The sequence below is a fragment of the Anomaloglossus baeobatrachus genome, unplaced genomic scaffold (assembly GCF_048569485.1).
Source record: "Anomaloglossus baeobatrachus isolate aAnoBae1 unplaced genomic scaffold, aAnoBae1.hap1 Scaffold_3138, whole genome shotgun sequence".
In the NCBI taxonomy this organism is placed as follows: Eukaryota; Metazoa; Chordata; class Amphibia; order Anura; family Aromobatidae; genus Anomaloglossus; species Anomaloglossus baeobatrachus.
The window spans coordinates 1-22659 of NW_027442544.1; the positions used below are offsets into that span (position 1 = coordinate 1).

General features: G+C 46.5%; 14 non-coding genes across 14 annotated transcripts; all 14 read right to left on the reverse strand.

Moving 5' to 3' along the window:
- Positions 1-978: 978 nt before the first annotated feature.
- Positions 979-1169, reverse strand: LOC142269119 (U2 spliceosomal RNA). Its single transcript, XR_012734669.1, has one exon. It is a non-coding gene; the product is annotated as a U2 spliceosomal RNA (small nuclear RNA).
- A 1387-nt stretch (positions 1170-2556) lies between these two features.
- Positions 2557-2747, reverse strand: LOC142269147 (U2 spliceosomal RNA). Its single transcript, XR_012734692.1, has one exon. It is a non-coding gene; the product is annotated as a U2 spliceosomal RNA (small nuclear RNA).
- A 1387-nt stretch (positions 2748-4134) lies between these two features.
- On the reverse strand, positions 4135-4325 carry LOC142269160 (U2 spliceosomal RNA). Its single transcript, XR_012734703.1, has one exon. It is a non-coding gene; the product is annotated as a U2 spliceosomal RNA (small nuclear RNA).
- A 1387-nt stretch (positions 4326-5712) lies between these two features.
- LOC142269131 (U2 spliceosomal RNA) lies at positions 5713-5906 on the reverse strand. The gene has a single exon (XR_012734680.1). It is a non-coding gene; the product is annotated as a U2 spliceosomal RNA (small nuclear RNA).
- A 2189-nt stretch (positions 5907-8095) lies between these two features.
- LOC142269172 (U2 spliceosomal RNA) lies at positions 8096-8286 on the reverse strand. The gene has a single exon (XR_012734714.1). It is a non-coding gene; the product is annotated as a U2 spliceosomal RNA (small nuclear RNA).
- A 1387-nt stretch (positions 8287-9673) lies between these two features.
- On the reverse strand, positions 9674-9864 carry LOC142269184 (U2 spliceosomal RNA). Its single transcript, XR_012734725.1, has one exon. It is a non-coding gene; the product is annotated as a U2 spliceosomal RNA (small nuclear RNA).
- A 1387-nt stretch (positions 9865-11251) lies between these two features.
- On the reverse strand, positions 11252-11442 carry LOC142269125 (U2 spliceosomal RNA). The gene has a single exon (XR_012734675.1). It is a non-coding gene; the product is annotated as a U2 spliceosomal RNA (small nuclear RNA).
- Positions 11443-12829: 1387 nt separating this feature from the next.
- On the reverse strand, positions 12830-13020 carry LOC142269138 (U2 spliceosomal RNA). Its single transcript, XR_012734683.1, has one exon. It is a non-coding gene; the product is annotated as a U2 spliceosomal RNA (small nuclear RNA).
- Positions 13021-14407: 1387 nt separating this feature from the next.
- On the reverse strand, positions 14408-14598 carry LOC142269139 (U2 spliceosomal RNA). The gene has a single exon (XR_012734684.1). It is a non-coding gene; the product is annotated as a U2 spliceosomal RNA (small nuclear RNA).
- Positions 14599-15985: 1387 nt separating this feature from the next.
- Positions 15986-16176, reverse strand: LOC142269140 (U2 spliceosomal RNA). The gene has a single exon (XR_012734685.1). It is a non-coding gene; the product is annotated as a U2 spliceosomal RNA (small nuclear RNA).
- Positions 16177-17563: 1387 nt separating this feature from the next.
- On the reverse strand, positions 17564-17754 carry LOC142269141 (U2 spliceosomal RNA). Its single transcript, XR_012734686.1, has one exon. It is a non-coding gene; the product is annotated as a U2 spliceosomal RNA (small nuclear RNA).
- Positions 17755-19141: 1387 nt separating this feature from the next.
- Positions 19142-19332, reverse strand: LOC142269142 (U2 spliceosomal RNA). Its single transcript, XR_012734687.1, has one exon. It is a non-coding gene; the product is annotated as a U2 spliceosomal RNA (small nuclear RNA).
- A 1387-nt stretch (positions 19333-20719) lies between these two features.
- LOC142269143 (U2 spliceosomal RNA) lies at positions 20720-20910 on the reverse strand. The gene has a single exon (XR_012734688.1). It is a non-coding gene; the product is annotated as a U2 spliceosomal RNA (small nuclear RNA).
- Positions 20911-22297: 1387 nt separating this feature from the next.
- Positions 22298-22488, reverse strand: LOC142269144 (U2 spliceosomal RNA). Its single transcript, XR_012734689.1, has one exon. It is a non-coding gene; the product is annotated as a U2 spliceosomal RNA (small nuclear RNA).
- Positions 22489-22659: the final 171 nt, after the last annotated feature.

Genomic DNA, 22659 nt, shown 5'->3' on the forward strand with positions numbered 1-22659 from the left:
CACCACCCGCTTCCCTTCTCCTGTCATCCCCCTACCACCCGGGAAAAAAAGAGATTGCCCCCTCCTTCCACTAGCCCACCCTCCCACCCAAAGAACAACTTCTTCTGCGCAGCTTGTTTTCTAGGCAGCAGCGCTATTGTGATGTCATCGGGGGGCATTGTGACAAGCCGCCAGTGTTCCGTCTCTTCATGTTGTGCACAGTTCAAACGGAAAATACATCAACAGGCAGACTACAGAAAAGCTTACTATCAAAGGTTAGAGGGGGGCTTTCTCAGAGGGCTTTTTACAGTTTTTCTATTCCCAATTAGCCGTTTAAGTGTACTTATTGAAAGTAGTAATTCTTTCATAGGCCGCCCTTTCTTAGTATTTGACGTTCCTTATATTGCGGTATGAGGCTTCGCAGTAGGTTGCAAACATTCATCACCCATGACTGTCCCCAATTGAGCTCAGAAGCTCAATGTCTATCATGACCTCTCTTTTAGAATGTCCAAGAGCAAGCAAACTATTCCTCCAGGAGAGGGCGCCAACAGACTACTAAAGAGATCATCATTACTCAAAGAAAACCCCAAAAACCAATGCATGATAGGAATAAACAGGTAACTTTCTTTGGAGTGGAAGCGGAGAGATCGCACCAGATGCCAATTCTAGATGTTATCACACCTGTGGTCACTGCAGCAGCAGGTGAATCCACTTTGTCCAAAAGGGATCTATTCCATTCAATTGCAAATGATCTAGATAAGACAGAGAACTGCAGCACGGGGACATAGCCGAGTTGGTCAGGTTGAGTGGTGATGAGTTTGCTATTTGGATGAATAAAGAAAGTCAAAAGTGTGAAAGATAAAAAACAAAAGGAGGAAGTGTGAAAAGTGAATGGGCCAAATTGAGGTGCATATGAAGACGTATGCTTTCTTCCAATTCATTAAATCGGGCTAATATGAATCAGGTGAATTGAGTTCTGCTTTTGGAAACTGGGTTAAGAAGGGGTGCACCGTTCCTGGAGGTACTGCAATACCAGGTCAATGCGTGGAGTGGACAGAGCAAGCTCTTTTTCCATCTCCCTGTTCTAAAAATCCATTTAATATATGGTCCCCAGATAGGGGACGTATCAGATATTAAACTGATAAGAACAGATACTACACTTGATCTTAGCCAAAAGGCCGAGAAGCGATAACCAGAATTGGTTTGGGCCTCGAGTGGCACCCTGGCCTATGCCGGACACATCTTAGGGAGAGAGAGCGAGAGGGAGACAAACCCACGCCTACACAAGACATTTTGTCACCCAAGCCAACCCTTGAAAAGGCTGCTTTGCAGAGCCAAAACAAGAAGAATGGTGCGTTTTGCAGCCGCCGCCCACTGCAATGAATCTGAATAACTCCTCCTTTAGGGCGCAAGCAACTCCCCTCCCCCTTGCAGTCTTTCCAATTCACGATACAAAAAGACGGACAGGACAGGTTGCCTGACTTTCCGTCACTGCCACCCTTTGCCATCCTTACCCGTAGAAAGCCCTTTCATCATCCCCAAACCCTAATCTTTTCCCTTTCCTTCCCAGCCCCCAAACCCTGCCCTCTGTACCTTTCTCACCACCCGCTTCCCTTCTCCTGTCATCCCCCTACCACCCGGGAAAAAAAGAGATTGCCCCCTCCTTCCACTAGCCCACCCTCCCACCCAAAGAACAACTTCTTCTGCGCAGCTTGTTTTCTAGGCAGCAGCGCTATTGTGATGTCATCGGGGGGCATTGTGACAAGCCGCCAGTGTTCCGTCTCTTCATGTTGTGCACAGTTCAAACGGAAAATACATCAACAGGCAGACTACAGAAAAGCTTACTATCAAAGGTTAGAGGGGGGCTTTCTCAGAGGGCTTTTTACAGTTTTTCTATTCCCAATTAGCCGTTTAAGTGTACTTATTGAAAGTAGTAATTCTTTCATAGGCCGCCCTTTCTTAGTATTTGACGTTCCTTATATTGCGGTATGAGGCTTCGCAGTAGGTTGCAAACATTCATCACCCATGACTGTCCCCAATTGAGCTCAGAAGCTCAATGTCTATCATGACCTCTCTTTTAGAATGTCCAAGAGCAAGCAAACTATTCCTCCAGGAGAGGGCGCCAACAGACTACTAAAGAGATCATCATTACTCAAAGAAAACCCCAAAAACCAATGCATGATAGGAATAAACAGGTAACTTTCTTTGGAGTGGAAGCGGAGAGATCGCACCAGATGCCAATTCTAGATGTTATCACACCTGTGGTCACTGCAGCAGCAGGTGAATCCACTTTGTCCAAAAGGGATCTATTCCATTCAATTGCAAATGATCTAGATAAGACAGAGAACTGCAGCACGGGGACATAGCCGAGTTGGTCAGGTTGAGTGGTGATGAGTTTGCTATTTGGATGAATAAAGAAAGTCAAAAGTGTGAAAGATAAAAAACAAAAGGAGGAAGTGTGAAAAGTGAATGGGCCAAATTGAGGTGCATATGAAGACGTATGCTTTCTTCCAATTCATTAAATCGGGCTAATATGAATCAGGTGAATTGAGTTCTGCTTTTGGAAACTGGGTTAAGAAGGGGTGCACCGTTCCTGGAGGTACTGCAATACCAGGTCAATGCGTGGAGTGGACAGAGCAAGCTCTTTTTCCATCTCCCTGTTCTAAAAATCCATTTAATATATGGTCCCCAGATAGGGGACGTATCAGATATTAAACTGATAAGAACAGATACTACACTTGATCTTAGCCAAAAGGCCGAGAAGCGATAACCAGAATTGGTTTGGGCCTCGAGTGGCACCCTGGCCTATGCCGGACACATCTTAGGGAGAGAGAGCGAGAGGGAGACAAACCCACGCCTACACAAGACATTTTGTCACCCAAGCCAACCCTTGAAAAGGCTGCTTTGCAGAGCCAAAACAAGAAGAATGGTGCGTTTTGCAGCCGCCGCCCACTGCAATGAATCTGAATAACTCCTCCTTTAGGGCGCAAGCAACTCCCCTCCCCCTTGCAGTCTTTCCAATTCACGATACAAAAAGACGGACAGGACAGGTTGCCTGACTTTCCGTCACTGCCACCCTTTGCCATCCTTACCCGTAGAAAGCCCTTTCATCATCCCCAAACCCTAATCTTTTCCCTTTCCTTCCCAGCCCCCAAACCCTGCCCTCTGTACCTTTCTCACCACCCGCTTCCCTTCTCCTGTCATCCCCCTACCACCCGGGAAAAAAAGAGATTGCCCCCTCCTTCCACTAGCCCACCCTCCCACCCAAAGAACAACTTCTTCTGCGCAGCTTGTTTTCTAGGCAGCAGCGCTATTGTGATGTCATCGGGGGGCATTGTGACAAGCCGCCAGTGTTCCGTCTCTTCATGTTGTGCACAGTTCAAACGGAAAATACATCAACAGGCAGACTACAGAAAAGCTTACTATCAAAGGTTAGAGGGGGGCTTTCTCAGAGGGCTTTTTACAGTTTTTCTATTCCCAATTAGCCGTTTAAGTGTACTTATTGAAAGTAGTAATTCTTTCATAGGCCGCCCTTTCTTAGTATTTGACGTTCCTTATATTGCGGTATGAGGCTTCGCAGTAGGTTGCAAACATTCATCACCCATGACTGTCCCCAATTGAGCTCAGAAGCTCAATGTCTATCATGACCTCTCTTTTAGAATGTCCAAGAGCAAGCAAACTATTCCTCCAGGAGAGGGCGCCAACAGACTACTAAAGAGATCATCATTACTCAAAGAAAACCCCAAAAACCAATGCATGATAGGAATAAACAGGTAACTTTCTTTGGAGTGGAAGCGGAGAGATCGCACCAGATGCCAATTCTAGATGTTATCACACCTGTGGTCACTGCAGCAGCAGGTGAATCCACTTTGTCCAAAAGGGATCTATTCCATTCAATTGCAAATGATCTAGATAAGACAGAGAACTGCAGCACGGGGACATAGCCGAGTTGGTCAGGTTGAGTGGTGATGAGTTTGCTATTTGGATGAATAAAGAAAGTCAAAAGTGTGAAAGATAAAAAACAAAAGGAGGAAGTGTGAAAAGTGAATGGGCCAAATTGAGGTGCATATGAAGACGTATGCTTTCTTCCAATTCATTAAATCGGGCTAATATGAATCAGGTGAATTGAGTTCTGCTTTTGGAAACTGGGTTAAGAAGGGGTGCACCGTTCCTGGAGGTACTGCAATACCAGGTCAATGCGTGGAGTGGACAGAGCAAGCTCTTTTTCCATCTCCCTGTTCTAAAAATCCATTTAATATATGGTCCCCAGATAGGGGACGTATCAGATATTAAACTGATAAGAACAGATACTACACTTGATCTTAGCCAAAAGGCCGAGAAGCGATAACCAGAATTGGTTTGGGCCTCGAGTGGCACCCTGGCCTATGCCGGACACATCTTAGGGAGAGAGAGCGAGAGGGAGACAAACCCACGCCTACACAAGACATTTTGTCACCCAAGCCAACCCTTGAAAAGGCTGCTTTGCAGAGCCAAAACAAGAAGAATGGTGCGTTTTGCAGCCGCCGCCCACTGCAATGAATCTGAATAACTCCTCCTTTAGGGCGCAAGCAACTCCCCTCCCCCTTGCAGTCTTTCCAATTCACGATACAAAAAGACGGACAGGACAGGTTGCCTGACTTTCCGTCACTGCCACCCTTTGCCATCCTTACCCGTAGAAAGCCCTTTCATCATCCCCAAACCCTAATCTTTTCCCTTTCCTTCCCAGCCCCCAAACCCTGCCCTCTGTACCTTTCTCACCACCCGCTTCCCTTCTCCTGTCATCCCCCTACCACCCGGGAAAAAAAGAGATTGCCCCCTCCTTCCACTAGCCCACCCTCCCACCCAAAGAACAACTTCTTCTGCGCAGCTTGTTTTCTAGGCAGCAGCGCTATTGTGATGTCATCGGGGGGCATTGTGACAAGCCGCCAGTGTTCCGTCTCTTCATGTTGTGCACAGTTCAAACGGAAAATACATCAACAGGCAGACTACAGAAAAGCTTACTATCAAAGGTTAGAGGGGGGCTTTCTCAGAGGGCTTTTTACAGTTTTTCTATTCCCAATTAGCCGTTTAAGTGTACTTATTGAAAGTAGTAATTCTTTCATAGGCCGCCCTTTCTTAGTATTTGACGTTCCTTATATTGCGGTATGAGGCTTCGCAGTAGGTTGCAAACATTCATCACCCATGACTGTCCCCAATTGAGCTCAGAAGCTCAATGTCTATCATGACCTCTCTTTTAGAATGTCCAAGAGCAAGCAAACTATTCCTCCAGGAGAGGGCGCCAACAGACTACTAAAGAGATCATCATTACTCAAAGAAAACCCCAAAAACCAATGCATGATAGGAATAAACAGGTAACTTTCTTTGGAGTGGAAGCGGAGAGATCGCACCAGATGCCAATTCTAGATGTTATCACACCTGTGGTCACTGCAGCAGCAGGTGAATCCACTTTGTCCAAAAGGGATCTATTCCATTCAATTGCAAATGATCTAGATAAGACAGAGAACTGCAGCACGGGGACATAGCCGAGTTGGTCAGGTTGAGTGGTGATGAGTTTGCTATTTGGATGAATAAAGAAAGTCAAAAGTGTGAAAGATAAAAAACAAAAGGAGGAAGTGTGAAAAGTGAATGGGCCAAATTGAGGTGCATATGAAGACGTATGCTTTCTTCCAATTCATTAAATCGGGCTAATATGAATCAGGTGAATTGAGTTCTGCTTTTGGAAACTGGGTTAAGAAGGGGTGCACCGTTCCTGGAGGTACTGCAATACCAGGTCAATGCGTGGAGTGGACAGAGCAAGCTCTTTTTCCATCTCCCTGTTCTAAAAATCCATTTAATATATGGTCCCCAGATAGGGGACGTATCAGATATTAAACTGATAAGAACAGATTTTTTGATTTAATGAAGCTTTCCAAAGCACCACAAAAAATGCATGACCGAAGTCACACCAAAAACAGTGCAAAGGCTAGGATTCGTGTGGACCCCACCGTGAGGAGAGGGTCCCCAAAAATCAACCCCGTCCCTCCGAGCCAGAAGGCCACAGCAAGGGTCAGGGATCTTCGGTGCTCCCCCAAGCCGAAGCCTGGTTGAGCCTTGTCGTTGCTCCCAGCGTCCACCCAGGCATCTTACCCAAGTGGAGTAGAGAGCTACTAGTTGTTGGTTTCGCAGTCGAAACTGCCCGGACCGTCAACCGGTGTTGGTTTCTCAGCCCAAGGCTAACCGGACCTCCAACCGGGTGTTGGTTTCTCAGCCGAAGCTGACCCAGACCTCCAACCGGGTGTTGGTTTCTCAGCCGAAGCTGACCCAGACCTCCAACCGGGTGTTAGTTTCTCAGCCCAAAGCTGACCAGACCTCCGACCGGGATTATAAAAATTTCCCTTCCTAGCCAGAAGGCCGGGATAGGATAATATGCTCAAAAAGTATGAAAAGGCAAGGTACGGTGTGCTACAGAGCCCAAGGCTTGCCGGGGTCCCAAGCCAGCAAGCTCAGACTCACTCCAGGGTCGTCAGTCCTGGGGCACGTTGTACCATAGCCCCCCACCCTTACTCAGTCTAATAGCCTCGATCCTGGTAGGGCCATGTTTTCCTCTAGATGAATATACTATCCACCCAGAGTACTAGCAAGCGCAACCTTCCAGTGTGCATTGTATCATTGTACTAAGGTGGCCTGGAGCTTAAACCACCTCTTCGAACAACACTACACTTGATCTTAGCCAAAAGGCCGAGAAGCGATAACCAGAATTGGTTTGGGCCTCGAGTGGCACCCTGGCCTATGCCGGACACATCTTAGGGAGAGAGAGCGAGAGGGAGACAAACCCACGCCTACACAAGACATTTTGTCACCCAAGCCAACCCTTGAAAAGGCTGCTTTGCAGAGCCAAAACAAGAAGAATGGTGCGTTTTGCAGCCGCCGCCCACTGCAATGAATCTGAATAACTCCTCCTTTAGGGCGCAAGCAACTCCCCTCCCCCTTGCAGTCTTTCCAATTCACGATACAAAAAGACGGACAGGACAGGTTGCCTGACTTTCCGTCACTGCCACCCTTTGCCATCCTTACCCGTAGAAAGCCCTTTCATCATCCCCAAACCCTAATCTTTTCCCTTTCCTTCCCAGCCCCCAAACCCTGCCCTCTGTACCTTTCTCACCACCCGCTTCCCTTCTCCTGTCATCCCCCTACCACCCGGGAAAAAAAGAGATTGCCCCCTCCTTCCACTAGCCCACCCTCCCACCCAAAGAACAACTTCTTCTGCGCAGCTTGTTTTCTAGGCAGCAGCGCTATTGTGATGTCATCGGGGGGCATTGTGACAAGCCGCCAGTGTTCCGTCTCTTCATGTTGTGCACAGTTCAAACGGAAAATACATCAACAGGCAGACTACAGAAAAGCTTACTATCAAAGGTTAGAGGGGGGCTTTCTCAGAGGGCTTTTTACAGTTTTTCTATTCCCAATTAGCCGTTTAAGTGTACTTATTGAAAGTAGTAATTCTTTCATAGGCCGCCCTTTCTTAGTATTTGACGTTCCTTATATTGCGGTATGAGGCTTCGCAGTAGGTTGCAAACATTCATCACCCATGACTGTCCCCAATTGAGCTCAGAAGCTCAATGTCTATCATGACCTCTCTTTTAGAATGTCCAAGAGCAAGCAAACTATTCCTCCAGGAGAGGGCGCCAACAGACTACTAAAGAGATCATCATTACTCAAAGAAAACCCCAAAAACCAATGCATGATAGGAATAAACAGGTAACTTTCTTTGGAGTGGAAGCGGAGAGATCGCACCAGATGCCAATTCTAGATGTTATCACACCTGTGGTCACTGCAGCAGCAGGTGAATCCACTTTGTCCAAAAGGGATCTATTCCATTCAATTGCAAATGATCTAGATAAGACAGAGAACTGCAGCACGGGGACATAGCCGAGTTGGTCAGGTTGAGTGGTGATGAGTTTGCTATTTGGATGAATAAAGAAAGTCAAAAGTGTGAAAGATAAAAAACAAAAGGAGGAAGTGTGAAAAGTGAATGGGCCAAATTGAGGTGCATATGAAGACGTATGCTTTCTTCCAATTCATTAAATCGGGCTAATATGAATCAGGTGAATTGAGTTCTGCTTTTGGAAACTGGGTTAAGAAGGGGTGCACCGTTCCTGGAGGTACTGCAATACCAGGTCAATGCGTGGAGTGGACAGAGCAAGCTCTTTTTCCATCTCCCTGTTCTAAAAATCCATTTAATATATGGTCCCCAGATAGGGGACGTATCAGATATTAAACTGATAAGAACAGATACTACACTTGATCTTAGCCAAAAGGCCGAGAAGCGATAACCAGAATTGGTTTGGGCCTCGAGTGGCACCCTGGCCTATGCCGGACACATCTTAGGGAGAGAGAGCGAGAGGGAGACAAACCCACGCCTACACAAGACATTTTGTCACCCAAGCCAACCCTTGAAAAGGCTGCTTTGCAGAGCCAAAACAAGAAGAATGGTGCGTTTTGCAGCCGCCGCCCACTGCAATGAATCTGAATAACTCCTCCTTTAGGGCGCAAGCAACTCCCCTCCCCCTTGCAGTCTTTCCAATTCACGATACAAAAAGACGGACAGGACAGGTTGCCTGACTTTCCGTCACTGCCACCCTTTGCCATCCTTACCCGTAGAAAGCCCTTTCATCATCCCCAAACCCTAATCTTTTCCCTTTCCTTCCCAGCCCCCAAACCCTGCCCTCTGTACCTTTCTCACCACCCGCTTCCCTTCTCCTGTCATCCCCCTACCACCCGGGAAAAAAAGAGATTGCCCCCTCCTTCCACTAGCCCACCCTCCCACCCAAAGAACAACTTCTTCTGCGCAGCTTGTTTTCTAGGCAGCAGCGCTATTGTGATGTCATCGGGGGGCATTGTGACAAGCCGCCAGTGTTCCGTCTCTTCATGTTGTGCACAGTTCAAACGGAAAATACATCAACAGGCAGACTACAGAAAAGCTTACTATCAAAGGTTAGAGGGGGGCTTTCTCAGAGGGCTTTTTACAGTTTTTCTATTCCCAATTAGCCGTTTAAGTGTACTTATTGAAAGTAGTAATTCTTTCATAGGCCGCCCTTTCTTAGTATTTGACGTTCCTTATATTGCGGTATGAGGCTTCGCAGTAGGTTGCAAACATTCATCACCCATGACTGTCCCCAATTGAGCTCAGAAGCTCAATGTCTATCATGACCTCTCTTTTAGAATGTCCAAGAGCAAGCAAACTATTCCTCCAGGAGAGGGCGCCAACAGACTACTAAAGAGATCATCATTACTCAAAGAAAACCCCAAAAACCAATGCATGATAGGAATAAACAGGTAACTTTCTTTGGAGTGGAAGCGGAGAGATCGCACCAGATGCCAATTCTAGATGTTATCACACCTGTGGTCACTGCAGCAGCAGGTGAATCCACTTTGTCCAAAAGGGATCTATTCCATTCAATTGCAAATGATCTAGATAAGACAGAGAACTGCAGCACGGGGACATAGCCGAGTTGGTCAGGTTGAGTGGTGATGAGTTTGCTATTTGGATGAATAAAGAAAGTCAAAAGTGTGAAAGATAAAAAACAAAAGGAGGAAGTGTGAAAAGTGAATGGGCCAAATTGAGGTGCATATGAAGACGTATGCTTTCTTCCAATTCATTAAATCGGGCTAATATGAATCAGGTGAATTGAGTTCTGCTTTTGGAAACTGGGTTAAGAAGGGGTGCACCGTTCCTGGAGGTACTGCAATACCAGGTCAATGCGTGGAGTGGACAGAGCAAGCTCTTTTTCCATCTCCCTGTTCTAAAAATCCATTTAATATATGGTCCCCAGATAGGGGACGTATCAGATATTAAACTGATAAGAACAGATACTACACTTGATCTTAGCCAAAAGGCCGAGAAGCGATAACCAGAATTGGTTTGGGCCTCGAGTGGCACCCTGGCCTATGCCGGACACATCTTAGGGAGAGAGAGCGAGAGGGAGACAAACCCACGCCTACACAAGACATTTTGTCACCCAAGCCAACCCTTGAAAAGGCTGCTTTGCAGAGCCAAAACAAGAAGAATGGTGCGTTTTGCAGCCGCCGCCCACTGCAATGAATCTGAATAACTCCTCCTTTAGGGCGCAAGCAACTCCCCTCCCCCTTGCAGTCTTTCCAATTCACGATACAAAAAGACGGACAGGACAGGTTGCCTGACTTTCCGTCACTGCCACCCTTTGCCATCCTTACCCGTAGAAAGCCCTTTCATCATCCCCAAACCCTAATCTTTTCCCTTTCCTTCCCAGCCCCCAAACCCTGCCCTCTGTACCTTTCTCACCACCCGCTTCCCTTCTCCTGTCATCCCCCTACCACCCGGGAAAAAAAGAGATTGCCCCCTCCTTCCACTAGCCCACCCTCCCACCCAAAGAACAACTTCTTCTGCGCAGCTTGTTTTCTAGGCAGCAGCGCTATTGTGATGTCATCGGGGGGCATTGTGACAAGCCGCCAGTGTTCCGTCTCTTCATGTTGTGCACAGTTCAAACGGAAAATACATCAACAGGCAGACTACAGAAAAGCTTACTATCAAAGGTTAGAGGGGGGCTTTCTCAGAGGGCTTTTTACAGTTTTTCTATTCCCAATTAGCCGTTTAAGTGTACTTATTGAAAGTAGTAATTCTTTCATAGGCCGCCCTTTCTTAGTATTTGACGTTCCTTATATTGCGGTATGAGGCTTCGCAGTAGGTTGCAAACATTCATCACCCATGACTGTCCCCAATTGAGCTCAGAAGCTCAATGTCTATCATGACCTCTCTTTTAGAATGTCCAAGAGCAAGCAAACTATTCCTCCAGGAGAGGGCGCCAACAGACTACTAAAGAGATCATCATTACTCAAAGAAAACCCCAAAAACCAATGCATGATAGGAATAAACAGGTAACTTTCTTTGGAGTGGAAGCGGAGAGATCGCACCAGATGCCAATTCTAGATGTTATCACACCTGTGGTCACTGCAGCAGCAGGTGAATCCACTTTGTCCAAAAGGGATCTATTCCATTCAATTGCAAATGATCTAGATAAGACAGAGAACTGCAGCACGGGGACATAGCCGAGTTGGTCAGGTTGAGTGGTGATGAGTTTGCTATTTGGATGAATAAAGAAAGTCAAAAGTGTGAAAGATAAAAAACAAAAGGAGGAAGTGTGAAAAGTGAATGGGCCAAATTGAGGTGCATATGAAGACGTATGCTTTCTTCCAATTCATTAAATCGGGCTAATATGAATCAGGTGAATTGAGTTCTGCTTTTGGAAACTGGGTTAAGAAGGGGTGCACCGTTCCTGGAGGTACTGCAATACCAGGTCAATGCGTGGAGTGGACAGAGCAAGCTCTTTTTCCATCTCCCTGTTCTAAAAATCCATTTAATATATGGTCCCCAGATAGGGGACGTATCAGATATTAAACTGATAAGAACAGATACTACACTTGATCTTAGCCAAAAGGCCGAGAAGCGATAACCAGAATTGGTTTGGGCCTCGAGTGGCACCCTGGCCTATGCCGGACACATCTTAGGGAGAGAGAGCGAGAGGGAGACAAACCCACGCCTACACAAGACATTTTGTCACCCAAGCCAACCCTTGAAAAGGCTGCTTTGCAGAGCCAAAACAAGAAGAATGGTGCGTTTTGCAGCCGCCGCCCACTGCAATGAATCTGAATAACTCCTCCTTTAGGGCGCAAGCAACTCCCCTCCCCCTTGCAGTCTTTCCAATTCACGATACAAAAAGACGGACAGGACAGGTTGCCTGACTTTCCGTCACTGCCACCCTTTGCCATCCTTACCCGTAGAAAGCCCTTTCATCATCCCCAAACCCTAATCTTTTCCCTTTCCTTCCCAGCCCCCAAACCCTGCCCTCTGTACCTTTCTCACCACCCGCTTCCCTTCTCCTGTCATCCCCCTACCACCCGGGAAAAAAAGAGATTGCCCCCTCCTTCCACTAGCCCACCCTCCCACCCAAAGAACAACTTCTTCTGCGCAGCTTGTTTTCTAGGCAGCAGCGCTATTGTGATGTCATCGGGGGGCATTGTGACAAGCCGCCAGTGTTCCGTCTCTTCATGTTGTGCACAGTTCAAACGGAAAATACATCAACAGGCAGACTACAGAAAAGCTTACTATCAAAGGTTAGAGGGGGGCTTTCTCAGAGGGCTTTTTACAGTTTTTCTATTCCCAATTAGCCGTTTAAGTGTACTTATTGAAAGTAGTAATTCTTTCATAGGCCGCCCTTTCTTAGTATTTGACGTTCCTTATATTGCGGTATGAGGCTTCGCAGTAGGTTGCAAACATTCATCACCCATGACTGTCCCCAATTGAGCTCAGAAGCTCAATGTCTATCATGACCTCTCTTTTAGAATGTCCAAGAGCAAGCAAACTATTCCTCCAGGAGAGGGCGCCAACAGACTACTAAAGAGATCATCATTACTCAAAGAAAACCCCAAAAACCAATGCATGATAGGAATAAACAGGTAACTTTCTTTGGAGTGGAAGCGGAGAGATCGCACCAGATGCCAATTCTAGATGTTATCACACCTGTGGTCACTGCAGCAGCAGGTGAATCCACTTTGTCCAAAAGGGATCTATTCCATTCAATTGCAAATGATCTAGATAAGACAGAGAACTGCAGCACGGGGACATAGCCGAGTTGGTCAGGTTGAGTGGTGATGAGTTTGCTATTTGGATGAATAAAGAAAGTCAAAAGTGTGAAAGATAAAAAACAAAAGGAGGAAGTGTGAAAAGTGAATGGGCCAAATTGAGGTGCATATGAAGACGTATGCTTTCTTCCAATTCATTAAATCGGGCTAATATGAATCAGGTGAATTGAGTTCTGCTTTTGGAAACTGGGTTAAGAAGGGGTGCACCGTTCCTGGAGGTACTGCAATACCAGGTCAATGCGTGGAGTGGACAGAGCAAGCTCTTTTTCCATCTCCCTGTTCTAAAAATCCATTTAATATATGGTCCCCAGATAGGGGACGTATCAGATATTAAACTGATAAGAACAGATACTACACTTGATCTTAGCCAAAAGGCCGAGAAGCGATAACCAGAATTGGTTTGGGCCTCGAGTGGCACCCTGGCCTATGCCGGACACATCTTAGGGAGAGAGAGCGAGAGGGAGACAAACCCACGCCTACACAAGACATTTTGTCACCCAAGCCAACCCTTGAAAAGGCTGCTTTGCAGAGCCAAAACAAGAAGAATGGTGCGTTTTGCAGCCGCCGCCCACTGCAATGAATCTGAATAACTCCTCCTTTAGGGCGCAAGCAACTCCCCTCCCCCTTGCAGTCTTTCCAATTCACGATACAAAAAGACGGACAGGACAGGTTGCCTGACTTTCCGTCACTGCCACCCTTTGCCATCCTTACCCGTAGAAAGCCCTTTCATCATCCCCAAACCCTAATCTTTTCCCTTTCCTTCCCAGCCCCCAAACCCTGCCCTCTGTACCTTTCTCACCACCCGCTTCCCTTCTCCTGTCATCCCCCTACCACCCGGGAAAAAAAGAGATTGCCCCCTCCTTCCACTAGCCCACCCTCCCACCCAAAGAACAACTTCTTCTGCGCAGCTTGTTTTCTAGGCAGCAGCGCTATTGTGATGTCATCGGGGGGCATTGTGACAAGCCGCCAGTGTTTCGTCTCTTCATGTTGTGCACAGTTCAAACGGAAAATACATCAACAGGCAGACTACAGAAAAGCTTACTATCAAAGGTTAGAGGGGGGCTTTCTCAGAGGGCTTTTTACAGTTTTTCTATTCCCAATTAGCCGTTTAAGTGTACTTATTGAAAGTAGTAATTCTTTCATAGGCCGCCCTTTCTTAGTATTTGACGTTCCTTATATTGCGGTATGAGGCTTCGCAGTAGGTTGCAAACATTCATCACCCATGACTGTCCCCAATTGAGCTCAGAAGCTCAATGTCTATCATGACCTCTCTTTTAGAATGTCCAAGAGCAAGCAAACTATTCCTCCAGGAGAGGGCGCCAACAGACTACTAAAGAGATCATCATTACTCAAAGAAAACCCCAAAAACCAATGCATGATAGGAATAAACAGGTAACTTTCTTTGGAGTGGAAGCGGAGAGATCGCACCAGATGCCAATTCTAGATGTTATCACACCTGTGGTCACTGCAGCAGCAGGTGAATCCACTTTGTCCAAAAGGGATCTATTCCATTCAATTGCAAATGATCTAGATAAGACAGAGAACTGCAGCACGGGGACATAGCCGAGTTGGTCAGGTTGAGTGGTGATGAGTTTGCTATTTGGATGAATAAAGAAAGTCAAAAGTGTGAAAGATAAAAAACAAAAGGAGGAAGTGTGAAAAGTGAATGGGCCAAATTGAGGTGCATATGAAGACGTATGCTTTCTTCCAATTCATTAAATCGGGCTAATATGAATCAGGTGAATTGAGTTCTGCTTTTGGAAACTGGGTTAAGAAGGGGTGCACCGTTCCTGGAGGTACTGCAATACCAGGTCAATGCGTGGAGTGGACAGAGCAAGCTCTTTTTCCATCTCCCTGTTCTAAAAATCCATTTAATATATGGTCCCCAGATAGGGGACGTATCAGATATTAAACTGATAAGAACAGATACTACACTTGATCTTAGCCAAAAGGCCGAGAAGCGATAACCAGAATTGGTTTGGGCCTCGAGTGGCACCCTGGCCTATGCCGGACACATCTTAGGGAGAGAGAGCGAGAGGGAGACAAACCCACGCCTACACAAGACATTTTGTCACCCAAGCCAACCCTTGAAAAGGCTGCTTTGCAGAGCCAAAACAAGAAGAATGGTGCGTTTTGCAGCCGCCGCCCACTGCAATGAATCTGAATAACTCCTCCTTTAGGGCGCAAGCAACTCCCCTCCCCCTTGCAGTCTTTCCAATTCACGATACAAAAAGACGGACAGGACAGGTTGCCTGACTTTCCGTCACTGCCACCCTTTGCCATCCTTACCCGTAGAAAGCCCTTTCATCATCTCCAAACCCTAATCTTTTCCCTTTCCTTCCCAGCCCCCAAACCCTGCCCTCTGTACCTTTCTCACCACCCGCTTCCCTTCTCCTGTCATCCCCCTACCACCCGGGAAAAAAAGAGATTGCCCCCTCCTTCCACTAGCCCACCCTCCCACCCAAAGAACAACTTCTTCTGCGCAGCTTGTTTTCTAGGCAGCAGCGCTATTGTGATGTCATCGGGGGGCATTGTGACAAGCCGCCAGTGTTCCGTCTCTTCATGTTGTGCACAGTTCAAACGGAAAATACATCAACAGGCAGACTACAGAAAAGCTTACTATCAAAGGTTAGAGGGGGGCTTTCTCAGAGGGCTTTTTACAGTTTTTCTATTCCCAATTAGCCGTTTAAGTGTACTTATTGAAAGTAGTAATTCTTTCATAGGCCGCCCTTTCTTAGTATTTGACGTTCCTTATATTGCGGTATGAGGCTTCGCAGTAGGTTGCAAACATTCATCACCCATGACTGTCCCCAATTGAGCTCAGAAGCTCAATGTCTATCATGACCTCTCTTTTAGAATGTCCAAGAGCAAGCAAACTATTCCTCCAGGAGAGGGCGCCAACAGACTACTAAAGAGATCATCATTACTCAAAGAAAACCCCAAAAACCAATGCATGATAGGAATAAACAGGTAACTTTCTTTGGAGTGGAAGCGGAGAGATCGCACCAGATGCCAATTCTAGATGTTATCACACCTGTGGTCACTGCAGCAGCAGGTGAATCCACTTTGTCCAAAAGGGATCTATTCCATTCAATTGCAAATGATCTAGATAAGACAGAGAACTGCAGCACGGGGACATAGCCGAGTTGGTCAGGTTGAGTGGTGATGAGTTTGCTATTTGGATGAATAAAGAAAGTCAAAAGTGTGAAAGATAAAAAACAAAAGGAGGAAGTGTGAAAAGTGAATGGGCCAAATTGAGGTGCATATGAAGACGTATGCTTTCTTCCAATTCATTAAATCGGGCTAATATGAATCAGGTGAATTGAGTTCTGCTTTTGGAAACTGGGTTAAGAAGGGGTGCACCGTTCCTGGAGGTACTGCAATACCAGGTCAATGCGTGGAGTGGACAGAGCAAGCTCTTTTTCCATCTCCCTGTTCTAAAAATCCATTTAATATATGGTCCCCAGATAGGGGACGTATCAGATATTAAACTGATAAGAACAGATACTACACTTGATCTTAGCCAAAAGGCCGAGAAGCGATAACCAGAATTGGTTTGGGCCTCGAGTGGCACCCTGGCCTATGCCGGACACATCTTAGGGAGAGAGAGCGAGAGGGAGACAAACCCACGCCTACACAAGACATTTTGTCACCCAAGCCAACCCTTGAAAAGGCTGCTTTGCAGAGCCAAAACAAGAAGAATGGTGCGTTTTGCAGCCGCCGCCCACTGCAATGAATCTGAATAACTCCTCCTTTAGGGCGCAAGCAACTCCCCTCCCCCTTGCAGTCTTTCCAATTCACGATACAAAAAGACGGACAGGACAGGTTGCCTGACTTTCCGTCACTGCCACCCTTTGCCATCCTTACCCGTAGAAAGCCCTTTCATCATCCCCAAACCCTAATCTTTTCCCTTTCCTTCCCAGCCCCCAAACCCTGCCCTCTGTACCTTTCTCACCACCCGCTTCCCTTCTCCTGTCATCCCCCTACCACCCGGGAAAAAAAGAGATTGCCCCCTCCTTCCACTAGCCCACCCTCCCACCCAAAGAACAACTTCTTCTGCGCAGCTTGTTTTCTAGGCAGCAGCGCTATTGTGATGTCATCGGGGGGCATTGTGACAAGCCGCCAGTGTTCCGTCTCTTCATGTTGTGCACAGTTCAAACGGAAAATACATCAACAGGCAGACTACAGAAAAGCTTACTATCAAAGGTTAGAGGGGGGCTTTCTCAGAGGGCTTTTTACAGTTTTTCTATTCCCAATTAGCCGTTTAAGTGTACTTATTGAAAGTAGTAATTCTTTCATAGGCCGCCCTTTCTTAGTATTTGACGTTCCTTATATTGCGGTATGAGGCTTCGCAGTAGGTTGCAAACATTCATCACCCATGACTGTCCCCAATTGAGCTCAGAAGCTCAATGTCTATCATGACCTCTCTTTTAGAATGTCCAAGAGCAAGCAAACTATTCCTCCAGGAGAGGGCGCCAACAGACTACTAAAGAGATCATCATTACTCAAAGAAAACCCCAAAAACCAATGCATGATAGGAATAAACAGGTAACTTTCTTTGGAGTGGAAGCGGAGAGATCGCACCAGATGCCAATTCTAGATGTTATCACACCTGTGGTCACTGCAGCAGCAGGTGAATCCACTTTGTCCAAAAGGGATCTATTCCATTCAATTGCAAATGATCTAGATAAGACAGAGAACTGCAGCACGGGGACATAGCCGAGTTGGTCAGGTTGAGTGGTGATGAGTTTGCTATTTGGATGAATAAAGAAAGTCAAAAGTGTGAAAGATAAAAAACAAAAGGAGGAAGTGTGAAAAGTGAATGGGCCAAATTGAGGTGCATATGAAGACGTATGCTTTCTTCCAATTCATTAAATCGGGCTAATATGAATCAGGTGAATTGAGTTCTGCTTTTGGAAACTGGGTTAAGAAGGGGTGCACCGTTCCTGGAGGTACTGCAATACCAGGTCAATGCGTGGAGTGGACAGAGCAAGCTCTTTTTCCATCTCCCTGTTCTAAAAATCCATTTAATATATGGTCCCCAGATAGGGGACGTATCAGATATTAAACTGATAAGAACAGATACTACACTTGATCTTAGCCAAAAGGCCGAGAAGCGATAACCAGAATTGGTTTGGGCCTCGAGTGGCACCCTGGCCTATGCCGGACACATCTTAGGGAGAGAGAGCGAGAGGGAGACAAACCCACGCCTACACAAGACATTTTGTCACCCAAGCCAACCCTTGAAAAGGCTGCTTTGCAGAGCCAAAACAAGAAGAATGGTGCGTTTTGCAGCCGCCGCCCACTGCAATGAATCTGAATAACTCCTCCTTTAGGGCGCAAGCAACTCCCCTCCCCCTTGCAGTCTTTCCAATTCACGATACAAAAAGACGGACAGGACAGGTTGCCTGACTTTCCGTCACTGCCACCCTTTGCCATCCTTACCCGTAGAAAGCCCTTTCATCATCCCCAAACCCTAATCTTTTCCCTTTCCTTCCCAGCCCCCAAACCCTGCCCTCTGTACCTTTCTCACCACCCGCTTCCCTTCTCCTGTCATCCCCCTACCACCCGGGAAAAAAAGAGATTGCCCCCTCCTTCCACTAGCCCACCCTCCCACCCAAAGAACAACTTCTTCTGCGCAGCTTGTTTTCTAGGCAGCAGCGCTATTGTGATGTCATCGGGGGGCATTGTGACAAGCCGCCAGTGTTCCGTCTCTTCATGTTGTGCACAGTTCAAACGGAAAATACATCAACAGGCAGACTACAGAAAAGCTTACTATCAAAGGTTAGAGGGGGGCTTTCTCAGAGGGCTTTTTACAGTTTTTCTATTCCCAATTAGCCGTTTAAGTGTACTTATTGAAAGTAGTAATTCTTTCATAGGCCGCCCTTTCTTAGTATTTGACGTTCCTTATATTGCGGTATGAGGCTTCGCAGTAGGTTGCAAACATTCATCACCCATGACTGTCCCCAATTGAGCTCAGAAGCTCAATGTCTATCATGACCTCTCTTTTAGAATGTCCAAGAGCAAGCAAACTATTCCTCCAGGAGAGGGCGCCAACAGACTACTAAAGAGATCATCATTACTCAAAGAAAACCCCAAAAACCAATGCATGATAGGAATAAACAGGTAACTTTCTTTGGAGTGGAAGCGGAGAGATCGCACCAGATGCCAATTCTAGATGTTATCACACCTGTGGTCACTGCAGCAGCAGGTGAATCCACTTTGTCCAAAAGGGATCTATTCCATTCAATTGCAAATGATCTAGATAAGACAGAGAACTGCAGCACGGGGACATAGCCGAGTTGGTCAGGTTGAGTGGTGATGAGTTTGCTATTTGGATGAATAAAGAAAGTCAAAAGTGTGAAAGATAAAAAACAAAAGGAGGAAGTGTGAAAAGTGAATGGGCCAAATTGAGGTGCATATGAAGACGTATGCTTTCTTCCAATTCATTAAATCGGGCTAATATGAATCAGGTGAATTGAGTTCTGCTTTTGGAAACTGGGTTAAGAAGGGGTGCACCGTTCCTGGAGGTACTGCAATACCAGGTCAATGCGTGGAGTGGACAGAGCAAGCTCTTTTTCCATCTCCCTGTTCTAAAAATCCATTTAATATATGGTCCCCAGATAGGGGACGTATCAGATATTAAACTGATAAGAACAGATACTACACTTGATCTTAGCCAAAAGGCCGAGAAGCGATAACCAGAATTGGTTTGGGCCTCGAGTGGCACCCTGGCCTATGCCGGACACATCTTAGGGAGAGAGAGCGAGAGGGAGACAAACCCACGCCTACACAAGACATTTTGTCACCCAAGCCAACCCTTGAAAAGGCTGCTTTGCAGAGCCAAAACAAGAAGAATGGTGCGTTTTGCAGCCGCCGCCCACTGCAATGAATCTGAATAACTCCTCCTTTAGGGCGCAAGCAACTCCCCTCCCCCTTGCAGTCTTTCCAATTCACGATACAAAAAGACGGACAGGACAGGTTGCCTGACTTTCCGTCACTGCCACCCTTTGCCATCCTTACCCGTAGAAAGCCCTTTCATCATCCCCAAACCCTAATCTTTTCCCTTTCCTTCCCAGCCCCCAAACCCTGCCCTCTGTACCTTTCTCACCACCCGCTTCCCTTCTCCTGTCATCCCCCTACCACCCGGGAAAAAAAGAGATTGCCCCCTCCTTCCACTAGCCCACCCTCCCACCCAAAGAACAACTTCTTCTGCGCAGCTTGTTTTCTAGGCAGCAGCGCTATTGTGATGTCATCGGGGGGCATTGTGACAAGCCGCCAGTGTTCCGTCTCTTCATGTTGTGCACAGTTCAAACGGAAAATACATCAACAGGCAGACTACAGAAAAGCTTACTATCAAAGGTTAGAGGGGGGCTTTCTCAGAGGGCTTTTTACAGTTTTTCTATTCCCAATTAGCCGTTTAAGTGTACTTATTGAAAGTAGTAATTCTTTCATAGGCCGCCCTTTCTTAGTATTTGACGTTCCTTATATTGCGGTATGAGGCTTCGCAGTAGGTTGCAAACATTCATCACCCATGACTGTCCCCAATTGAGCTCAGAAGCTCAATGTCTATCATGACCTCTCTTTTAGAATGTCCAAGAGCAAGCAAACTATTCCTCCAGGAGAGGGCGCCAACAGACTACTAAAGAGATCATCATTACTCAAAGAAAACCCCAAAAACCAATGCATGATAGGAATAAACAGGTAACTTTCTTTGGAGTGGAAGCGGAGAGATCGCACCAGATGCCAATTCTAGATGTTATCACACCTGTGGTCACTGCAGCAGCAGGTGAATCCACTTTGTCCAAAAGGGATCTATTCCATTCAATTGCAAATGATCTAGATAAGACAGAGAACTGCAGCACGGGGACATAGCCGAGTTGGTCAGGTTGAGTGGTGATGAGTTTGCTATTTGGATGAATAAAGAAAGTCAAAAGTGTGAAAGATAAAAAACAAAAGGAGGAAGTGTGAAAAGTGAATGGGCCAAATTGAGGTGCATATGAAGACGTATGCTTTCTTCCAATTCATTAAATCGGGCTAATATGAATCAGGTGAATTGAGTTCTGCTTTTGGAAACTGGGTTAAGAAGGGGTGCACCGTTCCTGGAGGTACTGCAATACCAGGTCAATGCGTGGAGTGGACAGAGCAAGCTCTTTTTCCATCTCCCTGTTCTAAAAATCCATTTAATATATGGTCCCCAGATAGGGGACGTATCAGATATTAAACTGATAAGAACAGATACTACACTTGATCTTAGCCAAAAGGCCGAGAAGCGATAACCAGAATTGGTTTGGGCCTCGAGTGGCACCCTGGCCTATGCCGGACACATCTTAGGGAGAGAGAGCGAGAGGGAGACAAACCCACGCCTACACAAGACATTTTGTCACCCAAGCCAACCCTTGAAAAGGCTGCTTTGCAGAGCCAAAACAAGAAGAATGGTGCGTTTTGCAGCCGCCGCCCACTGCAATGAATCTGAATAACTCCTCCTTTAGGGCGCAAGCAACTCCCCTCCCCCTTGCAGTCTTTCCAATTCACGATACAAAAAGACGGACAGGACAGGTTGCCTGACTTTCCGTCACTGCCACCCTTTGCCATCCTTACCCGTAGAAAGCCCTTTCATCATCCCCAAACCCTAATCTTTTCCCTTTCCTTCCCAGCCCCCAAACCCTGCCCTCTGTACCTTTCTCACCACCCGCTTCCCTTCTCCTGTCATCCCCCTACCACCCGGGAAAAAAAGAGATTGCCCCCTCCTTCCACTAGCCCACCCTCCCACCCAAAGAACAACTTCTTCTGCGCAGCTTGTTTTCTAGGCAGCAGCGCTATTGTGATGTCATCGGGGGGCATTGTGACAAGCCGCCAGTGTTCCGTCTCTTCATGTTGTGCACAGTTCAAACGGAAAATACATCAACAGGCAGACTACAGAAAAGCTTACTATCAAAGGTTAGAGGGGGGCTTTCTCAGAGGGCTTTTTACAGTTTTTCTATTCCCAATTAGCCGTTTAAGTGTACTTATTGAAAGTAGTAATTCTTTCATAGGCCGCCCTTTCTTAGTATTTGACGTTCCTTATATTGCGGTATGAGGCTTCGCAGTAGGTTGCAAACATTCATCACCCATGACTGTCCCCAATTGAGCTCAGAAGCTCAATGTCTATCATGACCTCTCTTTTAGAATGTCCAAGAGCAAGCAAACTATTCCTCCAGGAGAGGGCGCCAACAGACTACTAAAGAGATCATCATTACTCAAAGAAAACCCCAAAAACCAATGCATGATAGGAATAAACAGGTAACTTTCTTTGGAGTGGAAGCGGAGAGATCGCACCAGATGCCAATTCTAGATGTTATCACACCTGTGGTCACTGCAGCAGCAGGTGAATCCACTTTGTCCAAAAGGGATCTATTCCATTCAATTGCAAATGATCTAGATAAGACAGAGAACTGCAGCACGGGGACATAGCCGAGTTGGTCAGGTTGAGTGGTGATGAGTTTGCTATTTGGATGAATAAAGAAAGTCAAAAGTGTGAAAGATAAAAAACAAAAGGAGGAAGTGTGAAAAGTGAATGGGCCAAATTGAGGTGCATATGAAGACGTATGCTTTCTTCCAATTCATTAAATCGGGCTAATATGAATCAGGTGAATTGAGTTCTGCTTTTGGAAACTGGGTTAAGAAGGGGTGCACCGTTCCTGGAGGTACTGCAATACCAGGTCAATGCGTGGAGTGGACAGAGCAAGCTCTTTTTCCATCTCCCTGTTCTAAAAATCCATTTAATATATGGTCCCCAGATAGGGGACGTATCAGATATTAAACTGATAAGAACAGATACTACACTTGATCTTAGCCAAAAGGCCGAGAAGCGATAACCAGAATTGGTTTGGGCCTCGAGTGGCACCCTGGCCTATGCCGGACACATCTTAGGGAGAGAGAGCGAGAGGGAGACAAACCCACGCCTACACAAGACATTTTGTCACCCAAGCCAACCCTTGAAAAGGCTGCTTTGCAGAGCCAAAACAAGAAGAATGGTGCGTTTTG